Source organism: Bubalus bubalis, chromosome 3, assembly GCF_019923935.1.
Source record: "Bubalus bubalis isolate 160015118507 breed Murrah chromosome 3, NDDB_SH_1, whole genome shotgun sequence".
Lineage (NCBI taxonomy): Eukaryota > Metazoa > Chordata > Mammalia > Artiodactyla > Bovidae > Bubalus > Bubalus bubalis.
The window spans coordinates 142,068,062-142,093,137 of record NC_059159.1 but is presented as its reverse complement, the minus strand read 5'-3'; positions in this window follow the sequence as shown (position 1 = coordinate 142,093,137).

Sequence of the window (25,076 nt, the reverse complement as noted above, 5' to 3'; positions counted from 1 at the left end):
TGTTGTTCCACGTCCAGTCCTAACTGTTGCTTCCTGACCCACATATAGGTTTCTCAAGAGGCAGGTCAGGTGGTCTGGAATTCCCATCTCTTTCAGAATTTCCCACAGTTTATTGGATCCACAGATTCAAGGGCTTTGGCATAGTTAATAAAGCAGAAATGAATGTTTTTCTGGAACTCTCTTGATTTTTTGATGATCCAGAGGATGCTGGCAATTTGATCTCTGGTTCCTCTGTCTTTTCTAAAATGAGCTTGAACATCTGAAAGTTCACAGTTCACGTACTGCTGAAGCCTGGCTTGGAGAATTTTGAGCATTACTTTGCTAGTTTGTGAGATGAGTGCAATTGTGCAGTAGTTTGAGCATTCTTTGGCTTTGCCTTTCTTAGGGATTGGAATGAAAACTGAAAGGAATGAAAACTTTTCCAGTCCTGTGGCCACTGCTGAGTTTTCCAAATTTGCTGGTATATTGAGTGCAGTACTTTAATTGCATCATCTTTCAGGATTCCACTAGCTTTGTTTGTAGTGATGCTTTCTAAGGCCCACTTAACTTCACATTTCAGGATGTCTGGCTCTAGGTGAGTGATCACACTGTTGTAATTATCTGGGTCATGAAGATCTTTTTTGTACAGTTTTTCTGTGTATCCTTGCCACCTCTTCTTAATATCTTCTGCTTCTGTCAGGCCTATACTATTTCTGTTTTTTTTTATCGAGCCCATCTTTGCATGAAATATTCCCTTGGTATCTCTAATTTTCTTGAAGAGATCTCTAGTCTTTCCCATTCTGTTGTTTTCCTCTATTTCTTTGCATTGATCACTGAGGAAGGCTTTCTTAACTCTCCTTGCTATTCTTTGGAACTCTGCATTCAGATGGGTATATCTTTCCTTTTCTCCTTTGCTTTTCACTTCTCTTCTTTTCATAGCTATTTGTAAGGCCTCCTCGGACAGCCATTTTGCTTTTTTGCATTTCTTTTTCTTGGGGATGGTCTTGATCCCTGCCTCCTGTACAGTGTCATGAACCTCCTTATATAGTTCTTCAGGCACTCTGTCTATCAGATCTAATTCCTTGAATCTAGTTGTCACTTTGACTGTATAATTGTAAGGGATTTGATTGAGCTCATACCTGAATGGTCTAGTGGTTTTCCCTACTTTCTTCAATTTAAGTCTGAATTTGGCAATAAGGAGTTCATGATCTGAGCCACAGTCAGCTCCTGGTCTTGTTTTTGCTGACTGTATAGAGCTTTTTCATCTTTGGCTGCAAAGAATATAATCAATCTGATTTTGGTGTTGACCATCTGGTGATGTCCATGTGGAGAGTCTTCTCTCGTGTCGTTGGAAGTGGGTGTTTGCTATGACCAGTGTGTTCTCTTGGTGAAACTCTATTAGCCTTTGCCCTGTTTCATTCTGTACTCCAAGGCCAAATTTGCTTGTTACTCCACCAAGGTAAGAGAAACTCAAGTAAATTTACCCTACAAATGAGCTAATTCCAACTAGGGTGGTCTTGCTCCATGAGAACTAGTTCCCAATGAACAAGTTCAGGGTAGAGTCCAACAATATCTCTCATCTATAAATGGGTATCCAACCAAATTGGCTTGTCCCATAAAGGAAGTACTCAGACTGAGGGGAAAAAAATGCTCCTGGTGTGCACACTGGTGCGATTTACCCTCCAAAACTGAGCCTGCTGATTTTGCCACAAAAGGGCACATAAAACAAGTGAACCAGCTGAACAGGGTATCGAATTGGTCAGAGTTACCCAACAAATGAAATCGAGTCCATCGACTCTCGAAGTTTGCCAGTTCTTTGTCTCCACTGTCAAGTGCGGGAGTAGCTGGTGCCACTTCAGGGAATCTGGAAGGAAAATCTTGAAATACAATCTTGGGATCTGGAGGTAGAAAATAATAAAGTAAAGGGAACACCTGCTCTCAAGGAACTTGCAATCTTCTGTTCAGAAAGCACAAAGTACATACAAAGGAGGAGACAATGGAAACTTTCCCTGAACCTTATACCTGTCCCTTTCATTAGGAAAGCCTCATTATAGGATTTAACAGCCTAGGAACATGCGTTCCCTCTGAGGCATCTAGACATGCCAGCTCCTCCTGCTGGGATGTGAAATACCCTCTTGAAAAGGATGCTGCTGCTGCTAAGTCGCTTCAGTCGTGTCTGACTCTTTACTACCCCATAGACGGCAGCCTACTAGGCTCCCCCGTCCCTGGGATTCTCCAGGCAATGACACTGGAGTGGGTTGCCATTTCCTTCTCCAATGCATGAAAGTGAAAAGTGAAAGTGAAGTTGCTCAGTCGTGTCTGAATATTGGCGACCCCATGGACTGCAGCCCACCAGACTCCTCCGTCCATGGGATTTTCCAGGCAAGAGGACTGGAGTGGGGTGCCATCGCCTTCTCTGTGAAAAGGATGAATGACCTTAAATTTTCCCCATGGCCATGCCCACTCAGGCAGCTTTGATGGTCTTCTCCCACCTCCCAAGGCTTTTATTTTTTGACTCTGGCCTGGCTGGATGAACCGTGGCCTGGCTGTGTGCCTATAGTAGGTTGCATAGACTTAACACCTCTATCAGAGCATTTTCTACCCACTCTGGGAGTGGTTTCTGGGTATCTGATAGTTTGCACTATGGATTTGGTTGTGTTATATGATTCAGTTATCTAATGCTGCTTCACGAACCACTCCAGGACTTAATGGCAATCTGGTCACTATTCTAAGGTTAAGAATTTGGATGAGGGTGGTAGATATGGCTTACCTTTGGTGGCTCAGCTGGAGCTGGAGGATCCCTCACAACCACCCTACTCTGTAGCCTCACCATGTCTAGGGCCTTGGCCTTTGCTGTTAACTGGGGCATCTCGTTCTCCTCCCTTGGCTTTTCTCTGTCCAGCTGCCTGTGAGCATTCAGTAGTCTAGCTGGAGCCTTGTCACATGATAGCTGGCTTCCAGGAGGGCACAAATGGAAAGTTCAAGGTCTCTTAAGGCCTTGCCTGGAAGTCATACAGTGACACTTGAGCTAAAGCAAGACACAAGAATGCCCTGATTCAAGGGGAGCAGTATTTTTGTGATGGCAGAAATGGCAAAGCCAAGCTGCAGAAAAGCATGGGGATGGTGGGATTGATGTGGCCACCTCTGGTAACATTTATTCTCAGCACTAACACATGCCTGGAACATAGTAATTGCTCACTAATAAGATCTGGCATTTAATGAGCTTCATTTATTCTGAGTAGTTACATGTGTCATCTTGTTTAATCCTTCATGACTCTTTCAGCTGTTACTATCTCCATTTTGCTGAGCAAATTGAGGGTAGGAGACTTAGATAAATTGCTCCAGATTATTAAGTTAGTAAAATGTGGAACTAGAAATCAGAATCAGCAGCCTGGCTTTAGAAGATAAGCATAGGGCGCTCTGCTAAAAGACTGAATGATTAGGGTTTTGTGTTTTACTCTCCCCGGGATTTGTGTGATTTCTCATCGTCACAGCATGTAGCTTCTTTGATCATTATCATGTTCAGAGTTGGAGGAGGTAGCTGGCACCTGATGGGTGGCATCCCTTTGAAATCAGAAGGGACATGAGCAGGCCACCTGGACCGGGCTCAAGCTTTGAACCTAGTTCTGACTTCTGTTCCTCTCTTCTGGAGGGAAACACTTTTGGCAACCTATACCCTGCAACAATTGATTTCTGAAAGCAAAACTTCCCTGTGATGTGATGTCAGTTGGTGGTAGGATATTCACATTTTTTCATAAAATTTGTGTATATCCACTTTGAAAGTTATGAGATCATGTCCCTCTTTTCTGAAATTAATATTTCATATTAAGAAATGGTAATAAGATTGCTGATGTTGTGTGCTGTTACTGCTGCTGTTTCCTCACTAAGTTGTATTTGACTTTTTGCAACCCTGTGGACTGTAGCCCACCAGGCTCCTCTGTCCATGGGATTCCCCAGGCAAGAATACTAGAGTGGGTTGTCATTTCCTTCTCCAGGGGATTTTCTTAACTCAGAGATCAAACCTGCCTTTCCTACATTGGCAGGTGGATTCTTTAACACTGAACTACCTGGGAAGCGTGGAGTGAAGATTCAGTTCAGTTCAGTCGCTCAGTCGTGTTCGACTCTTTGTGACCCCATGGACTGCAGCACACCAGGCCTTCCTGTCCATCACCAACTCCCAGAGTTTACTTAAACTCATGTCCATTGAGTCAGTGATGCCATCCAACCATCTCATCCTCTGATGTCACCTTCTCCTCCTGCCCCCAATCCCTCCCAGCATCAGAGTTTTCCAATGAGTCAGCTCTTTGCATGAGGTAGCCAAAGTACTGGAGTTTCAGCTTCAGCATCAGTCCTTCCAATGAATATTCAGGACTGATTTCATTTAGGATTGACTGGTTGGATCTCCTTGCAGTCCAAGTGACTCCCAAGAGTCTTCTCCAACACCATAGTTCAAAAGCATCAATTCTTTGGGGCTCAGCTTTCTTTATAGTCCAAATGAAGATACTTGGTAACAAAAATTAAGAGCAGGGGCAACTCCTACTACTTATTTTAGGATGTTGAGAATTTCACATTATCTTTCTTGGAAATGTTTCTTAGCCTTGCTATTGTATCAACAAAGTGGATTAGGGATTAGGGATTTTTGTGAGAGTTTGATAGCATTCCTCATAGAAAATACTTCCTTCAAAGAAGGTCGGGCATACGGTAATGCACAATAGTGTGAGGGAGTGTTATTACTATCAATCCCTGTGGGATTCCTGTTTGCAATAATGATTGGCTTTCTTGTAACTATTTCCCCTTAACTTTCCCTGGCCAGCTGGTGTTCTCAGACCAGCTCCATGAGACAGAGATGTTGAGGCAGAGAAACATTAGTGACTAGCTGAAAGCCCTATAGATTCCTGAAACAAAATCAAGTTGTCAGAAGAAAAGGTCTTTTGTTCTCCATTCCTCAATCCTGAAAAATTATCTCTTGGTTCTCAAGAGTCCTGGCTAAAAGATTTGAATTGCAGCCAAATGCCACTCTTAAATGAGATAAGAGAACAAGAATACCTTATCAGAAAGAATTTTAAGATTCTGAACATAGCGTCTAATGGAGGAGGTTCTGGGAAGCTGACCATGAGTGAGCACTTCTGATGCCCTCCTGTCTACTCCTCAAGATCACCTAATGGCTGTCTCAGGTGCACGGCTCCTGGACTTGCAAGTGAGCAAGACAGGAAAGCTGTGATCCTCAGGCTCTGCCAGGGGTCAGAGGAGGCTGAGCAAGTACAGGACTTTGCAGCCTGGGTAGGATCCTGGATGTCTGAGTGAGGGTGTAGAATTCCATGGCCCCCAGAGGTCTGAGCTGTGCCTCCCTTGCATGTAATCCTATGAGGACCTCTGGGCTTCTGGAACTGCGGGAAGAGATGCCTCATGTGCTGCCTTCTTGCTTTCCCATGAGGCTGGGTAAAAGCAGCTCTCTCTCTGCTAAACATACTCTGGGGAATAGAGGCTTTTTTTTTTTTTTTTCCTGTTGCCTCACACAAGCTGGCCACCTCACCAGTGGGAATCTGCACCTGCCTGAGGTTACAACTGCTCAAGGTTTCCCATTAACCTGACTTGAGTCCAGAGACTGTCATACAGAATGAAGTAGGTTAGAAGAGAAAAACAAATATTGTATATTAATGCATATATGTGGAATTAGAAAAATGGTACAAACGAACCTCTTTGCCTAGCAGAAATAGTGACACAGATGTAGAGAACAAATGTCTGGACATCAAGGGGGGAAAAGGGAGGTGAGCTGAATTGGGAGATTGGGATTGACATATATACACTGCTTTGTATAAAATAGATAACTGATGAGAACCTGCTATGGAGCACAGAGAATGGTACTCAGTGCTTTGTGGTGACCTAAAGGGAAAGGAAATCGAAGAGAAAAGGGATATATATGTATGTATAGATGATTTGGTTTGCTGTACAGCAAAAACTAACACAATATTGTGAATCATCTATGTTGTTGCTTAGTTGCTAAGTCGTTTCTGACTCTTTTGGAACCTCATAGAGTGTAGCCCACTAGGCTCCTTTGTCTCTGGGATTTCCCAGGCAAGAATACCAGAGTGGGTTGCCATTTCCTTTTTCAGGAGATCATCCTGACTCAGAGATGGAACCCTTGTGTCCTGCATTGCAGATGGATTCTTTATGGCTGAGCCCCCAGGGAAGCTCAAAGTACTCCAATAAAATTTGTTTTAAAAAATAAAGAAAATCTATAAGGGACACCAGAGAGGGGGGAATAAACTGAACTCTGAGAATAGGCAGCTGAAGGAGGCAAATCAATCACGATTTGGACAGAAAAAAAAATATAAAACCAGACGTTTTGGAATGATAAATCAAAGTTTTTTATATAAAAATTCAGTAGCTCCATGAAAGAAGGGCATTGTTGTTAAGAATAAAAAATACTGGCCCAGAAGATCAAACGGAAGAAAGACTTCAAAACAAAGAGCAAAGCCAAAAAGTCATCTTAATAAAGGAGAGGTGGTTGATAAATTAGTAATAAAAGTGTAACTGGTCATTAGTGTAGAGAAAATAATGCTTTATTAGGCCCGAGTTGATGGGGTGCTGGGTGAGAGGTAGGTGGCTCAGCTGACTTCCCAAGAATGCTGAAGATATTGTTGTCCTGGCTGTAGCTCAGATGTCACAGAGAAAGAATGTGTCCATCACTCCACACCAGAAAAGCCAGGAGACAGGTATGCAAAGGCATTAATTCTTTCTCATGTTTGATCTTGCTGTTCTTTTTATTGGCATGGCAGCCCATGCCCGCTGACAGACATGAACAAAATGGTTTGGCTTGATGCCAGAAAGAGGGATCCATTGGCTAGGTATTAAAGAACCTTCTAAATAAGAGAAGTTGAAAACTAGAAAGTATCATCTGAGGTACTGGTTGAGGTGCCATCCTTTTCAATGTTCAAAGGAAGACTGGCAAACAGTATTAAGAGTAGTAATTGGCTTCAGAATGCCAGCTGACACAGAGATGAGCAACCCTGCTTGGAAAATAAACTCTTGTGATCTGCCTTTGGCAGTTTTCTGAATATTTTAGTGGGATCACTGCAAAGTTTATTAGCTTATCACTAGATGCTTGAGTTGGGCATGGATTTTTAAGAATTTAACCTTTAAAATAGTTGTTATCACAGGTGGCACTCTGTGGGGATTCTGTGTGATCTGTGCATGCACATGGTTATAGCAGAGGAGACTACTAGCTGTCCACCAACAGTTTTCTGCCCACCTTTATACCAGATGCACTATAGCTCCATCACCCTTATATTTAGGTGTGAATGAAAACTCTCCATGCAGTGGGAGCAGAATACATGTGCCATGTCTAAGCTTGGCTCATAAAATCTTTTCATTTCTGCCCTTTTAAGCCCTTTCCCATGCTAATGACTCTAAGGCCTTAAAGGAAGGCAGAGCTGTGAGATAGAAGAAGCTTGTGTCTTGAACCCCAGGTAAAGGAGAATGGCTTATTTACCATGATCACCTGCATTGCCTCTATATCTGCAAAAATAAACTTTTGTCACATCAAGTAATTGAAATGGTAGTGCTTGTTTGTTACAGCAGGTAATATACTAAGTCATGGGCTGTGGAACTGGCCATTGCATGTGCTCAGTGGAAATGTGGCCTTGAAATATTTGAAAGGATTATCTAAAGAACTGTATCAATTATTTATTGTCTAAAAGTATGCTGTGCTTCCCCCCCCCCAACTCCTGTCCTCTCCCAAGACTTCATAGAATCAATAAACAGTTGAAAAAAAGGCTTGGGCATACTTCATTTAACCAGAGGTGTTTGGTTACCAGCCACATACTGGGGCCTCTGCTGAACTGTGGGTCACTGATGCAGTGCCTGTTCTCTGGTTGCTTGCTGTTAGCCTCCAACTCAACATTTTCCTGATACATAAATCCACGTAAGCATCAGCATTGAATACCTTCCATGACAGAGGACTCTGTTCTTTCAGTGGTCACACATTTTATTGAATATAACTAAAATAATTAAGGGTGTCTTCCTGATATTGAATAGTAATCTGTCTGTAATTAATATTTGCTAACTGGATCCAACTCTAAAAGCCATCTAAAAGCTGACGACATTTTTTCCCCCAGGAGAATTCCTCTTCTTCAGGTTAAATGTACTGAGATCTACCTCTCATTCCTAATTTGACTTGGCTTGGAAGGCCTCCATCTACTGGAGGAACATCCCAGGATGGCCTTGCCTGTTGTATTAGTGTAACCAATCATTTTAGGGCATTAGTGCCCCAGAATGCCAGGTGACAGTCTCCACTGAGGTGTTTCCTGTGTTCTCGCCCTCACCTCTCAATCCTGGGTCACTATTGGAATCATCTAGATGCTTTATTTATTTATTTTTAAATGTTCCCTCTTCAATTAGTTTTATCTTTTCAAGTCAGTCACTCCTTTTTCTCTGATAAACTAAATTTATCAAAAGTCCTGATTTCATGGTCTAACTCCAATGAATAGTTTATCCATGTGTTGATTTCAACAGGCAACTTCCATGCATGTGGCTTTCAGCAGCCTTTTCTTCTCTACAACTTTAAGTCTGAATTCTACTGTCTGGTTTTCCAGTGTCCCTAGAATACCACGAGGAAGGGCTTGGTCCTGAAGGGCTAGTCAAGTCAGCGAAGGAGCTTGGACTTTGTTCCATGGCCTGTGCTTCCTACAGAGGAAGAGTCCTGGTCTCTCTTCCTGGGAAAGAGAAGTCTGGAAAGCAGGGTTCCAGGGAGTGAACATCCACACAGGGTCTGCAGCATGCAACTTCTCAGAGCATCAGATTGTACTTGGAAATATAGAAAAGTAACGTCCCTTTATTGCTTAATACAATATTCTGTAATATTTCACACAGTTAATTATATAATTATTCACAGTTATATAGTCATTTGGAGAAGGCAATGGCACCCTATTCCAGTACTCTTGCCTGGAAAATCCCATGGACAGAGGAGCCTGGAAGGCTGCAGTCCATGGGGTCGCTGAGGGTCGGACACCACTGAGCGACTTCACTTTCACTTTTCACTTTCATGCATTGGAGAAGGAAATGGCAACCTACTCCAGTGTTCTTGCCTAGAGAATCCCAGGGACGGGGTTGCCTGGTGGGCTGCCGTCTATGGGGTCACACAGAGTCGGACACGACTGAAGCGACTTAGCAGCAGCAGCATATAATCATTCTTTTATGTTTTTGGACATTTGAAAGCAGTGGTACAGTGTTTTTTAAACTCTGGGTCATGATCCATGTGTGGATTATAAAGTCAATTAGGTTTTGACTAGATTTTTAAAAACAAAACAAAAGAGTAGAATAGAATAGAATAAATGAAATGAAAGAGAACAGAGTAGAGAAGCTCAGGTAACCAGAAGTCCAGAGGTATGTGGGGTTCAGAGTTGTTTGACTAGGTGGCTTAGCAAAGTTGTCAGAGACCTGGGTTCTATCAATCATTCAGTATCAATGCCATCCTAAGGCTAGTTCCCTCTGGTTTTCTTAACGTGCTACATACCCGCTTATTCTGACCAATTAGAGAGAAATCTTGGCCTTTTGATTTTAAGAATAAGGAGAATATTTGGGGACTTCATTTACTAGAATTTTGTTTCAGTCAGTTTTACTACCCTTGAGCCAGGATAAATTCCCTTGATAGGAGATGGAAGGGTTGGGTACTGGGGAATCACACTTAATGTCTGATACAATCAGCCTGACTGTGTTATGCAGTATGGGTGGAAGGAAGCAAGGCTGGAGTGTAGGAAACCATTTAAAATGTCACAAATGTTTCCCTACCAGGCATATTCCTTCTTCTCCATAACATGTGTCTATATCCTTTCTTTTTTATTTTACTTTTTAAGACTTGGCTTATGATCTACTTTCTCAGTAAAATCTTGTCATACAATTTCAGCTTCAGTTCAGTTCAGTTCAGTCACTCAGTCATGTCCGACTCTTTGCGACCCCATGAATCACAGCACGCCAGGCCTCCCTGTCCATTACCAACTCCCAGAGTTCACTCAGACTCACGTCCATAGAGTCGGTGATGCCATCCAGCCATCTCATCCTCTGTTGTCCCCTTTTCCTCCTGCCCCCAATCCCTCCCAGCATCAGAGTCTTTTCCAATGAGTCAACTCTTCACATGAGGTGGCCAAAGTACTGGAGTTTCAGCTTTAGCATCATTCCTTCCAAAGAAATCCCAGGGCTGATCTCCTTCAGAATGGACTGGTTGGATCTCCTTGCAGTCCAAGGGACTCTCAAGAGTCTTCTCCAACACAACAGTTCAAAAGCATCAATTCTTCGGTGCTCAGCTTTCTTCACAGTCCAACTCTCACATCCGTACGTGATCACTGGAAAAACCATAGCCTTGACTAGATGGACCCTTCTTGGCAAAGTAATGTCTCTGCTTTTGAATATGCTATCTAGGTTGGTCATAACTTTCCTTCCAAGGAGTAAGTGTCTTTTAATTTCATGGCTGCAATCACCATCTGCAGTGATTTTGGAGCCCAGAAAAATAAAGTCTGACACTGTTTCCACTGTTTCCCCATCTATTTGCCATGAAGTGATGGGACTGGATGCCATGATCTTCATTTTCTGAATGTTGAGCTTGAAGCCATCTTTTTCACTCTCCTCTTTCACTTTCATCAAGAGGCTTTTTAGTTCCTCTTCCCTTTCTGCCTTAAGGGTGGTGTTATCTGCATATCTGAGGTTATTGATATTTCTCCCGGCAATCTTGATTCCAGTTTGTGTTTCTTCCAGCCCAGCATTTCTCATGATGTACTCTGCATAGAAGTTAAATAAGCAGGGTGACAATATACAGCCTTGACGTACTCTTTTTCCTATTCAGAACCAGTCTGTTGTTTCTTCTTTTCTGGAATTGTGCTATTCATTATCTGAGTCACGCCATTTGAGCATATTTTGGTCCTGGCCTTTTAAGATTTGCATGATGGCAGAAGTTATGCCAAATACTTCCCTGTACCTCTCACAGGCCTGGCCCAGGCTTTCTTAATGAGCTGATTGATTCTGGTGAATTGTCTTTTGAAACTGGCGAATATTAGAAACTTTACATACTTGAAATGTTCCTGAAGACTGGGGAGGACCATGGAAAACTTAGCTCCTTCAGGGAGTTCATGAGATAGACATCATTGTGAGTAAGTTCTTCCTGGAGTTTTAACAACATAGTCTCCTCTCCTCCCACTATTGTGTGTGTGTGTGTGTGTGTGTGTGTGTGTGTGTTTGCTTGCTTGCTACAGTTGCTACTTTCCCTCTTGTTCTAAAAGAAGATTATCCCATCTAATCCATTTGACAGGGATAATGGATGAAGAACAATGTGGTATTCATTTGGGATGCACAATTATGGATACTACCAATTAAGAATTTGGAAGGAATTGTAGGAACCATGCATATACTGAACCTTTTTTCTATGAAATAGTAGGTCTATGCAATAGTCTTTAGTGGGACCTGAAATCTCAATATGAACACTCTGCTTAAAGTAATACTTAACACTGAATCTACCAGGAAAAATTTCTACTAAGATGCATTTTGGATTTTCTAGTCACTCAAGTTGCGTTAGAATGGATGTACAGGGATATACAGCAGATGACACTGGGTCATCTACTTCAATCTGTTGGAATTCTACCTGAGTAAAGAAACATGGTATTCCAGGATTTAATTGTTTCCCCCTTGAAGAGTTATAATTTGGGGATCTTATCTTTGTACTCATGTGTGAACTAAGGTCCCACATTCCCTCCATCCCACCCCAAATCCTTTATAAACTTTGCATTGATAAAAATACACTTAAATGAGTTTCAAAGAGAAGTTCTGTAGGAAGGAAAAAAAAACCTCAAAACCTTAATTGCTTATCATTTATAAGGGAATGTCTATTAATCCAGGGTCAGGTTTGAGGCTATTTTATTGCTTAACCACTTAAAGGGGAAACACTTTAATGAAAAAAAAAAAAAAGGTGCTAGATGTAGGCAGACAGTTGACTCAATTGGTATTTTTTTTTGTAAAGACATTATATGTATATATAATATATATATACACACATGTGTATGTATACATATACATATATACACACACATGTGTATATATACATATACATATATACACACATGTGTATGTATATTGTATATATATACAATTATATACAATATAAATATAATATATATATACATTATTATTTTTTTCTCTCAAAGTAAAAAATTAAAGAGCTTTTCTAACTGATTAGTTATTGAAGAGAACAAATAAAATGGTGCATAAAAGTTTTTTTTTGCATTTTGTGTTCCATAGTTCTCTGACAGTTTTCTTTTTTGAGACAGGGAGAGAGATTGATTGATTGATGAGTTGATTCAGTGAGCCATGTGACATAAACTCAACGCCATTTCTGTCAACCAGAAAGATGAAGAAGACAGGGAACATCTTAAAAAATAGCAATTGCTAGCATTAAATGAGCACACAGTCTGTGCTAAGCACGTACTTGCACAGTTAATGCTCACCAGAACTCTTAAGCGCTGTCCATGTCAGTGTATTTGGAATATTCCACAACAAATACGTGCCTTAATTTACTTAATCATTGCCACTAATGGTAAACATTTCAGTATTTTCCAAATTTCATTATTACAAACTAGATTGTCATAAACATCCTTGTTCAATTCTACAGGAATTATTCTAGTATAGATATTGATAAAGGGAGTTGCTTCATCACAGGACATGCAGTTTTAAATACTTCAATACATATGGAAAAATCACATTCTTCATCACATCACTGTCTAAATTTTCCTCAATTATGTTTAACATTTTCAAACTTAAAATATTTTTTTAGTCCAAATCAGTGCATAAATTGCTGCTGCTGCTGCTAAGTCACTTCAGTCGTGTCCGACTCTGTGTGATCCCATAGACGGCAGCCCAGCAGGCTCCCCCGTCCCTGGGATTCTCTAGGCAAGAACACTGGAGTGGGTTGCCATTTCCTTCTCCAACACATGGAAGTGAAAAGTGAAAGCGAAGTCGCTCAGTTGTGTCCAACTCCCAGCGACCCCATGGACTGCGGCCTACCAGGCTCCTCCGTCCATGGGATTTGCCAGGCAAGAGTACTGCTACCTCATCATTATTCCTAGAAATATGGTGACTTAGAATTTCGGAGAAACTCCTCTCAAAGCAATAAACTTTAAATACTGGATAAAATATCACAAACAAACAAAACAAAAACCTCTTTTAATGCATGGCTGAGTGGAAAGAAAATCAAATAATTCTTCAGAAACCAGAAAAGAAAAAGAAAATGTGAACCCACAGGGTAAGTGAGGTTGTGTCTTCTTGGGTTGTATTTACTGGTTGTATGTAGTCTCTTTGTTGTTCAGTTGCTCAGTCGTTTCTGACTCTGTGACCCCATGGACTGCAGCACTCCAGGCCTCCCTCTAGCAAGGGTTTTAATAAGTCACATGTGCAGGGAAAAGGCAAAAAAAAAAACCCAAAAAACAGAGAGTGACCCTCTATCAGTCAGAAGCCACTAAAGGACTACCTCCTTTTGTGATAACTAGAAAAAAAAAAAAATCCAACCTGGCAGAGGGAGATGATAGGCTAACTTCCCACTTTGGCTTTGATTGTAGGTGGAGCAGGTAAAAAAAAAGAGATGTTCACAGTTAAAATGACTAAGATTCTAAAGATGTTAAAAGAATACAACAAAGAACACTAGATGCCTAAGTAATTTAGATGAAATGGGCCAGGTCTTCAAAAATCACCAACTGCCAAAACTTACTCAAGATAAAATAGATGATTGAATTCATAGTTAAAACCTCCCCCCAAAAGAGAAATCTTCAAAACCAGATGGTTTCACTGGTGATTTCTTCCAAACATTAAAGAAGAAGTAAGGATTCTTGCCTGGAGAATCCCAGGGACTGGGGAGCCTGTTGGGCTGCCATCTATGTGGTCGCACAGAGTTGGACACAACTGAAGTGACTTAGCAGCAGCAGCAGCAGCAACACCAAATTTATAATTTCTTCCAGAAAATAAAAGACTTTATTCTAATCCTTTTTTTTTTTTTTTTTGGATTTACTAGCTTTACCTTCATATCAAAAGTAGACAAAGATAGTACAGAGAAAGAACACTATAGACTAATATCCTTCAGGAACATAATATTAGATAATTGAATTTAGCAATTTATGAAGAAAATAAGCTACCACAGCCAAGTGAGGCTTATTCCAGGAATGCAAGGTTGGTTCAATACTTAAAAATCAATGTAATTCATCATGTTAACAATCAAAAAGAGAAAACCCATAAGGTCATATAAATTAAAATGGAAAAAGCATTCAACAAATTTCAGCATCTATTTATGATTAAAAACTATCAGTATACTAAGACCAGAAAACAGGTAGGAGATGCAAGAAGGAATGCTGTAAAGAAAGCAAGAAAAATGTTAAAAATATGGATGCTGCTGCTGCTAAGTCCCTTCAGTCGTGTCCAACTCTGTGTGACCCCATAGACAGCATCCCACCAGGCTCCACTGTCCCTGGGATTCTCCAGGCAAGAACACTGGAGTGGGTTGCCATTTCCTTCTCCAACCCATAAAGGTGAAAAGTGAAAGTGAAGTCGCTCAGTCATGTCCAATTCTTAGCGACCCCATGCACTGCAGCCCACCAGGCTCCTCCGTCCATGGGATTTTCCAGGCAAGAGTACTGGAGTGGGGTGCCATTGCCTTCTCTGAAAAATATGGATAAATACAAATAATTCATTGGCTAAAACAATGTCTAAATTGTGGAATTAATAATTCAAGATGGCATTTAAATATACAGTAACATTTTGATGTAAATCAGGGGAGAGGAGTTATTATAATGAAAACATACTGTTTCTTATATTATTCAAATATTGACAAATATAGATTTTTAAAAATCTGTTTATTTATTTATTTGGCTGTGTTGACTGTTACTTGCAGCATGCAGGATCTTTAGTAGCAGGATCTAGGTCGCTGACCAGAGACTGAACCCAGGCCCCCTGCATTTGGAACTTGGAGAATTAGCCACTGGATCACCAGGGATGTCCCTAGATTTTTATAGTTTAATTATGCATTTTAATATTTCTGAGTAGTCACTGAAAGAATAGCAACTGAGTATATACTTCCTATACTAGTGCAGGAAAACAAGGGTGCAAGGAGAAAAACAATCTTAAAAAGTATCTCAAAGAAAGTGAGACAAGTAACAATAATAGATAACAAAACAACAATAATCATAAGATTACTTTTATAAAAAGGACAAACAAAAAAATAAGATTAGGAAATGTGTCTTAGTCAGTGGGCCAGGTTGTGCTGTGGTTAGAAACCATCCAGATATCTCACTGAGATAATGTCACAACAAAGTAGTAGAAATGATGAAGCAACTGTTTGTATGCACTCTTCTGGAAGCCATTTTCAAATCCAACTAAGATCCAATGGGCATAAAATGATACTTTGGTTATAGCCACAGAGATGAGTTATAGGCATGTCCCAGGCCCCACACTGACCCCGCAGGTATGGCTGACCCAGTGCTGAGATGCTACCAAAATCAACAGTCTCTTTAATATACTCAACCAAGGACTGAGGTGAACCTGAGCAGAAGTTCTGTCTGAGTCTAGTTACATCCAGAAACATCTTTCCTTGTATGTACCAAATGTTGATCTGGCCTAGAATGTTGCCCACCCACTTCCTTTCACCCCTCAAGCCACTAGTGAGGTTGTGTGGATAATTTCCATGACAGTTATGACACGAACCAAGTTCTATACCTGCTAACATCCTAGCACGTAGGTGTGCACACATTTACTCATAAATGCTCACATTCCTTCTGTGATCAAGGCTTCCCCGCAGCTTTGGAAGACATTGCTCCTCCAGAAGAGCTGTCTCAAGCCACTTTCCAGGAGCAGTTAAGGGTCTTGTTTCTGTTTACAATCTTGACTACAGTCTACAAACCCGCTGGGTATCTGTGAGCTTCCCTGAGGCTAGAAGGGTTCATTGTGAGAAACTGCAGGCTAGGGTGGCCACAGGAGGATGAGCACACTGCAAACATGGAAGTGGGGCACTTCTTGTGGTGACTGTTGTTTTAACATGTTCTTTGTTAGTGTCGCTCCTTTTCATTCACTGTTATTTTTCACTTCTCTCCATCCATTGTCAGCAGGGTACTGCAAGTTCAGTTTAGTTCAGTTCAGTTCAGATGCTCAGTCATGTCTGACTCTTTGTGACCCCATGAAATGCAGCACGCCAGGCCTCCCTGTCCTTCACCAACTCCCGGAGTCCACCCAAACTCATGTCCATCAAGTCAGTGATGCCATCCAACCATCTCATCCTCTGTCGTCCCCTTCTCCTGCCCTCAATCTTTCCCAGCATGAGGGGCTTTTCAAATGAGTCAGCTCTTTGCATCAGGTGGTCAAAGTATTGGAGTTTCAGCTTCAACATCAGTCCTTCCAATGAACACCCAGGACTGATCTCCTTTAGGATGGACTGGTTGGATCTCCTTGCAGTCCAAGGGACTCTCAAGAGTCTTCTCCAACACCACAGTTCAAAAGCATTAATTCTTCAGCTCTCACCTTTCTTTATAGTCCAACTCTCACATCCATACATGACCACTGGAAAAACCATAGCCTTGACTAGACAGACCTTTATTGACAAAGTAATGTCTCTGCTTTTTAATATGCTGTCTAGGTTGGTCATAACTTTCCTTCCAAGGAGTAAGTGTCTTTTAATTTCATGGCTGCAGTCACCATCTGCAGTGATTTTGGAGCCCAGAAAAATAAAGTCAGCCACTGTTTCCACTGTTTTCCCATCTATTTCCCATGAAGTGATGGGACCGGATGCCATGATCTTAGTTTTCTGAATGTTGAGCTTGAAGCCAACTTTTTCACTTTCCTCTTCGACTTTCATCAAGAGGCTCTTTAGTTCTTCTTCACTTTCTACCATACTGCAGAAAGGTATGCAAGGGTACTGCAAGGGATCCTGTCTATTAACTGCCTCTGATTAGAATTAGCTCAGCCAAGCTCTCAATGTTGTGATTCCAAGCAAATGTGATCATTTATGGGAGGCCAATGGCTTGTAAATGGAGGGCCAGGAAAAATACAGAACACTCTTAGCAATGTTGATTCATTTCTTTTGTGCAGCTCTTAAGACACTGGCACTTCTGCTTTTCCCTGAATGTCCTATGAAACATATCACAGAAATGTGGTCATCACTTCTTTCCACTGCAACTTTCCACTTAGCTCTTTCTGGGTCCAATGCTCAGTCAATCCAGCAGCAAAACACCCCAAGCCTCTACCTTGTCTTCCAAAGAAGTTGCTCTGCATACAAGGAGACTACAAGGTCATTGTCAGTTCAACTGCAAGAGAAAAATAGAATTAGTTAGTGTTTTGCTTTGTTTTTGATGCAATTCATATTTCTTTATGCATTTTAAAATTTGCAAAGAATTTTAACATAGATAATTTCACTTGTTCCTCTCAAAAACTTGATGAAGAGTATTCAAAAAATTGTTAATATTTATACTTTTATAAATAAAAGTATAAATAAAAGGGAAATTATACTTTTTAAGATAATTGCTCCTATATAAATCATTTTATTTTTCCAATGAACACACATTATTTTAGAAAGATAAAAGATTGAAGAAATCCATATAGAGAAAGAATGACAAAAATGGGGAAAATATAAGCATTGATGAATATGGCTAATGGCATTTGGAACTCCTTGTACTAATCTTGTAACTTTTCTGTAAGTTTTAAATTATATCAGTAGAAGGAGTTACAGTGAATGGCATAAAAAGATTAGAGACATGTAATTCTTGGGTAATATTTAAAATGGATAATTTCAATAATTTTGCTTGGAATTTCCCTAGGAATCTCAACAATGCTTAGATTACAGGCTTTCCTTTAAAATCATAGATTTGAAATATAATAAACTATAGGCTGGGAGAGAAGTTATTGTAATTTGGAGCATGACATGACCATGTAGTAAGTTCATAGCTTTCTCTGAAACATAAACCAAACTAAGCAGTTTCTTTGAATTTTCTTTGTATACAGGTGTGCAGTTATAGGATGACTGTGCTTTTTTTCTGAAAATAGTTTATTCCATACATTAGAAGGTGAAAATTATCACGTTAGATATCCATTCTTTTTTTAAAAAAGCCATGAAATTCATCTGTTTTAAGTGTATCATTCAACTACTTTACTAAATTTATAGAGTTGTTCAACCATCACCACAATCCAGTTTTAAAATGTTTCCATCACAACGGAGGGATCCCTTGGGCCCATTTATAGTAAATCCCTGTTCCCACCCCTAGAGCCAGGTGAAAACACTTTCTATCTTTATAGATTTACCTGTTATAGACATTTTATATATGTGGTCTCTCCTGTCTGGCTTCTTTCACTTAGCAGAATACTTCCATCACCCCTGTTTCTTTTCTGGGAATTTTCCCTTGGCATAAGAGGTTACTTAGAGAATAAGCAAATACCTTACATTTACTCTGATGAGTAAAAAAAGTCAGCCACTAATACGTATGAACAGGTCTCTCACAGTTGAGTTTGCATCGACAAGAAATCAGCCTGAGACATTTTCCTTGTCTAGGCGCTATGCTCTTATGGTAAAAAAAAAAAAAAAAAAAAGACAAAACAAAATGTTGGTTAACTCTACAGCATCTGCTAGAATCTGGGTGGCTGCTGTTGCCTAATTTCTGAGTGATACAGCAGAGACCATAAGATATACAATGGCGGAGACTCAGGTATGACACAGAAGATGCAACACTAACAGGGAAATTAGACTTCAGAAGAGTTACAAGCTCTCTTTCAAAAGTGAGTGTTTGTGGGCACAAATACGTTAGTATTTTTCTTCCCACAAGCAATAGAATGGTGTAATAAAGGTCTCTGTGATAAAAAAAATTCTGCAGTATCTGGGACCTGACTCACATATCTAAAGGCTGCTGAGTAGTTTCATTACATGAAAAGCACTGTGATCCCCTCAAAGACATAGTTTTTGTGGTCATGTCATCTAGTACCAAATGTGAACTGTAAGAAAATGGTAGGACACAACTTGATCTTAAGAGAATATTTGTCTCAGGAAATATTATATTTAGTAAAATGTATGATGCCGAAATATATAAAGCATTTGCTATCATTTTATAGTGGGGCTTCCCAGGTGGTTCAGTGGTAAAGACTGCCTGCCAATGCAGGAGACTCCAGAGATATGGGTTTGATTCCTGGGTCAGGAAGATCCCCTGGAGGAGGAAATGGCAGGCCACTCCTATATTCTTACCTGGAAAATTCCATAGACAGAGGGGCCCAGTCCATGGGGTTGCAAAGAGTCAAACCTGACTGAGCAACTGAGCACACACACACACACACATACACACATCATTTTATAGTAACTTCAAACATCCAGATTTACCAGAAAATGAAACAACACATTAGATTAAAAAGTCCAATGGGCAAATTTTTCTTATCATTTTAAACAGTTTGAAAATGAATTTGCAATTTGTATACTCTTCTCCTTAAAAACTCAAATGAAAATATCTTCCAATTATATGTTTGTATTTTATATGTATTTAATACTTTTCAGGAAATCCTTATTAAGCTGAGAGCTGTGGTGGGACAAGAGTCTTCTTGTCCAGCATTTGTTGCAACAGCACCTGCCGACTGAGGGTGAGGGGGGCGCCGTGGTTCTCTAGAGGGGACCCTGTGATTTCTTGGTCTTGATTCAACATACTTTTTCAGAATTCTCTTTTCTTTTCAAATGTCTCTGACTCAGTAATAAATGTCATGTCTTCTATGAAAATTATGAGATTTTCAAGTCAGTTACTTAATATAAAGTCTGTTTTGTGTTCATTTTATCTGCATTTCTTTTTCTAACTGAATTGCCTAGCCTGTCACAGCATCATCTGGTAGTCAGTTTGGAGCCAGGCCTCTGATACTGTCATTAGTCAAGTTGGTTGGTGTGATTTTTTTTAAAAATGTATTTGAAAGTACGTGTCCTGTACAGACAATTTTGTCACTTGAAAGCTCCAGGGTTTCAGATTTCTGAATAAAATCTGTTTTATTAAATCTTATTTTTGTTTATTTGCTTTTCTGGGATGCCCTAATTTAAAATGGAATGAGTTCTCAAATATTTCTACAGTGTTTTTCTCAATGATCAGAAAATTGAATGATTTCAGGGATGGGCATATGCTACTCAGCGTCTCGTAAGGTTAGATTTCTAGGTTGAAGTTCAGAAACTACAATAAATAAGTATTGAAGTTGTGAGCCAATGACAAGAACAAAGGCATGTGTGCTGCTGCTGCTGACGCTAAGTCGCTTCAGTCATGTCTGACTCTGTGCAACCCCATAGACGGCAGCCCATCAGGCTTCCCCGTCCCTGGGATTCTCAAGGCAAGAACACTGGAGTGGGTTGCCATTTCCTTCTCCAATGCATGAGAGTGAAGAGTGAAAGTGAAGTTGCTCAGTCGTGTCCGACTCTTAGCAACCCCATGGACTGCAGCCTACCAGGCTCCTCCATCCATGGGATTTTTCCAGGCAAGAGTACTGGAGTGGGGTGCCATTGCCTTCTCTGAAAGGCATGTTTGATCAGCCCAATTTTAAACTTAATCACTGGGACATGACCATCTTCATTGGCTGTCTAGGTAATAAAATCCACACAGATGCAGACGAGGAGCAAATAGGGCACCAATGGTGGTTGTCTGCTCCAACAGGGAAGAAGACAGCATGTTGGATTGTTCTATCATCACTGTGAAAACTGGACTTGCTTCCACCAAGAAACAGTTCATCAAGATAACACAAATATGACTGAACTTGAAATTAATTGCTACAGAGGAATGAGTGATCTAAGAGGGGCCTTAAGGGGGCAAACTATCCCATTCCCTAAAGACATCATTGGCAGGAAGAAACGGTATTCTAAAAGGTCTGAAATGGAGACTAGAAATTTGAGACCTCAGAACTTCTAACATGGAATCTGAACTCTCCCATTCAAATGGAGTGTCTGCACATGGGTTGGGCTCCATTTTCTTCTGAGACTCACCACCCAACTTGGAATGAGGCCCTAATAAAGTGGGGCATAGCTCCTGGCCCCAGTCTGGCGATGTGGCTTAGAATCTTCCTTCCATCAGGAAGTTGTGTGAATTTAAGTTTTAGAGTAGCCCTCACTCCCACCTCCCTCTGACAGCCATGCTTCACATGTGACAATCGTGGAGGATTATGCAGATGTGATGCACCCACATCGTCATCAGCCATCACCAGCAGCATCACCATCATCATTGTCAGGGTCGTTGTTACTTCCAGGTGATAAGAAACAGCATGTAAACAATCACTGTGAAAGGACATGTGCTTTGGAAGCATCCTGAGCAGATAATATGTAAAAACAGCTGTTTTCACATGTGCTCTCATGTGCACATTCCTAGTCCATTCACTTGGTGAAATACCCAGACAGACAAATTCATAGCACTTCTAGCCCATGTCCTCTTTGAACAGGATGCAGCTTTTCCACTGGAATGTGATTGTTATGGCCAGCTGAAACATCAGCCATTCTGAAGATTCAATGATGAAATGATTTCCTCAATTTCTCTGGGGTTGATAACATTGCAACTCATTCTGAATTGGAGGATTATTAGCATTTGCTACAAATCAGTATGTGCATTAAAGGAGAGGAATTATGATATTTCATTTTGGGAAACAGCACAGCTTTCTCGGTAACTCAGCTGGTAAAGAATCCATGTGCACTATGGGAGACCTGGGTTCCATCCCTGGGTTGGGAAGATCCCCTGGAGAAGGGAACGGCTACCCACTCCAGTATTCTGGCCTGGAGAATTCCATGGGGTCACATAGAGACAGGTAACTGAGCAACTTTCACATTCACAGTATTCTTCAACTTGACAGAAAACTCTACTTGAAAGAAAAATAAGTTTTCTGCCATTTTCATTAAGTATAAAGTGAAGAAATGTAGGCAAGTAGCATTTTAGTTGGAGAAGGCAATGGCACCCCACTCTAGTACTCTTGCCTGGAAAATCCCATGGACGGAGGAGCCTGGTGGGCTGCAGTCCATGGGGTTGCTAAGAGTCGGACACGACTGAGCGACTTCACTTTCACTTTTCACTTTCATGCATTGGGGAAGGAAATGGCAACCCACTCCAGTGTTCTTGCCTGGAGAATCCCAGGGATGGTGGAGCCTGGTGGGCTGCTGTCTATAGGGTTGCACAGAGTCAGACACGACTGAAGTTACTTAGCAGCAGCAGTAGCAGCATTTTAGTAGCAGTCTGTTTAACTAATAACCTCATCTTCAACAATCTTCTCTTTCATATGATGAGTATTATACTAGGAAATAATAGTGTTGATATAGTAATAATGAATAATAATAGCCAACGCTTATTGGATATTTACTATGGTCTAGGTCTTGCTTTCATGTATCAACTTTAATTAGTTGGCAGTGACTGCTTGAAGCATGGTGTTGAGATGGATTCCAAGACTATGTCTGGATTCAGTGACAGAGTGTTATAATTGACTAGTAATGTCTGCTTCAGACATAAGCAGGAAGAATGATGGCATATATAAACATATTCATGTCCCCTGGTTAAGTATTATTAAATAAAGGTAAAATGTAACAAAGCACACTGGGAGAGAAATGGAGAAGTGTGAAGTTAAGAGCATATATTCAGGAAGAGCATTAATATGGATGGAGGTAGAATTTGACCTTAACTTTGACAGAGGGTCAGATTTTGTTGAGTAAAGTTGAGAGAAGATAGAAGAGCATTTTAAGCAGAAAGAACAGTCTGAACAACTCATTGAGGCAAGAAGATGTAGGGGGTGTTAATGGACAACCAGTAGTTGGGCCCATCTGTTGTTTATAAGGAATAGTGGGAAGTTAGTTGGGCAATAGTTTGGAAGAAAAATAGAGAGGGCTATAATATTGACTGAAATGAGTAGGAATTGTGAGATCTTTCAGTTATTTTATTAGATATCCAGATATGATGTGTATCTTAGGATTTATCTGAAAACAGCACATGAAGTGGATCCAAGGGAGAGGGATTGGAGATGCTAATACAATTGCAGTAGTCTGTTTGAGATGTAAGGGTCTGACTAGGGTGTAGAAAACAGCTGTGACATAGATGAACAGCTGGAGGTAGATGAACAGCTTTGGTAACCAACTGGGCACCTGGCTGAGGACAGAGAAGCTTGTGTGTCATACATTTCTGTGACGTTTACTGAATAGAAATAAGGATATTAGAAGGTTTTATAATGATAAACTTTCTTTTGTTCATCTTGATCTTAAGATGTCAAAAGAAAATCCACATACACATCTCTAACAGGTAGTTGGAAATTATATTTTGTAATCAGGAGACATATAAAGCCAAAATGATGGTTTAGCGAGAGGTCTGCCTAGAGATGATACCGAAAACCTGAGAATTCGGGGACTTGACAAGGATAGGGCACAGACACAAGAAGGATGAAGATAGATCATGGCCCCTGATTCATTTAGGGAGCAGAAGAATAGAGCTGAGTCATCAAAGGTGACAGGAAGAAGTTGAAGAGAATGCCCAACCCCAGAACCATTGGACACAATCCTCAGTTTAGTCAGTCAGTCTTGTCCGACTCTTTGCAACCGCATGGATTGCAGCACACCAGGTTTCCCTGTCCATCACCAGCTCCTGGAGCTTGCTCAAACTCATGTCCATCAAGTCGGTGATGCCATCCAAACATCTCATCCTCTGTCATCCCCTTCCCCTCCTGCCTTAGTACACAATCCTACCTTGGATTTTTCTTGGACTTTAGATCTTCTGCTCATGTTCTCATCTATTCTATTGATTCATGCTCATAAGTTTTGTTTATATACATTATGGAACATCTCTGAAAATTTCCTTAGTTTTGTACTATTTTTTAATATGAACAAGTAAAATTTAAGTTGTCCTCGAGCCATCGTTTTCTCCTTCATCTCCAACATTGAAACATACAGTGTTGAGTGAAAATGCACTGTTATCATGCCAAGCTCTGTGTTGAATATGCAGCCTCCCTTCTCTTATCTGCTCTCAACTTCCTCCAGATGTGGGTCCTCCTTTCTTGCCATGTTATTCCCATTGATCGGTGGGTCACAAAATGGGGTCCATCACTGGGGTCTTTCTCTGGGGGAGTCATGTATAACTTTCATATGTAAAGTTAGCATCTGAAAATCTTGATATAAATAAAACTTTTGAAGATACTGTGTTAACTTTACTTCCTATGCTTCCTATTTTTCCTTTTATCTTTTATTTCTCCCTCTTTTCTCTTTCAAGATAGGACATTCCCTAAATTCCCAAGCATTCCATATTTATTGCTTCTTACTTGTTCTATATAGTACTTCCCATATTTCTATATTAGCATGTATTACAACAGTTTGTTAGAAGCAGGTAAATACACACACTTACTAACATACAATTAAACAGAAATACCTAGAGTGTAATTTCATTTTAAATGATAGAAGATATTAGAAACTAGGGCCACTCAGATTTCTAAACCCTGGAATCAAGTTCTTTGGAAAAATATTACTAGAAAAGATGATAAGACTGGTAAAGAGTTGGCCCTGTAAAGCATAACAAAAAGAAGGGAAAAGGTGAATATTTGGACAAAAATATCCATTTCCCCTTTACTTTATCATGCTTCATGATTTATTTATTATGCTTAGCTCAAGCAATAGCTTTCATTGAGACAAACCATGACTTTTATTTTAGAACAATATTTCTAATCCTTTCTTTCACTATTGCCCCCTAAATAGCCTTTTTAGACATTTTCCCCCTAATCACCCGCAATGAAATAATACCACAGATAGACTATATCTATTTATGTATTGTAACTATATATATTCTTTATATATTTTGAGTAAGAATTTCTTACCCCTCTGAGGAAGTGGTTTTTGCCCCTTGGAAATGATATGGACCTCTTGAGAATGCATGTTTTATAGGAGCACCATATAAGCTGCTGAAAGATGGGAGGCTATAGATATCAATGTGGCCCGTACTTAATGCACAGTAACATCAGAATAAAATGAGAGAGTACAGGCATGGCTTCCTGCAGAGTCCCCTTTGTATGTTCTCACTAAAGTAAATAAAAATAGTATAAGTCACAAAATCTGAAGCAAGTCAGCCAAAGAAAACATC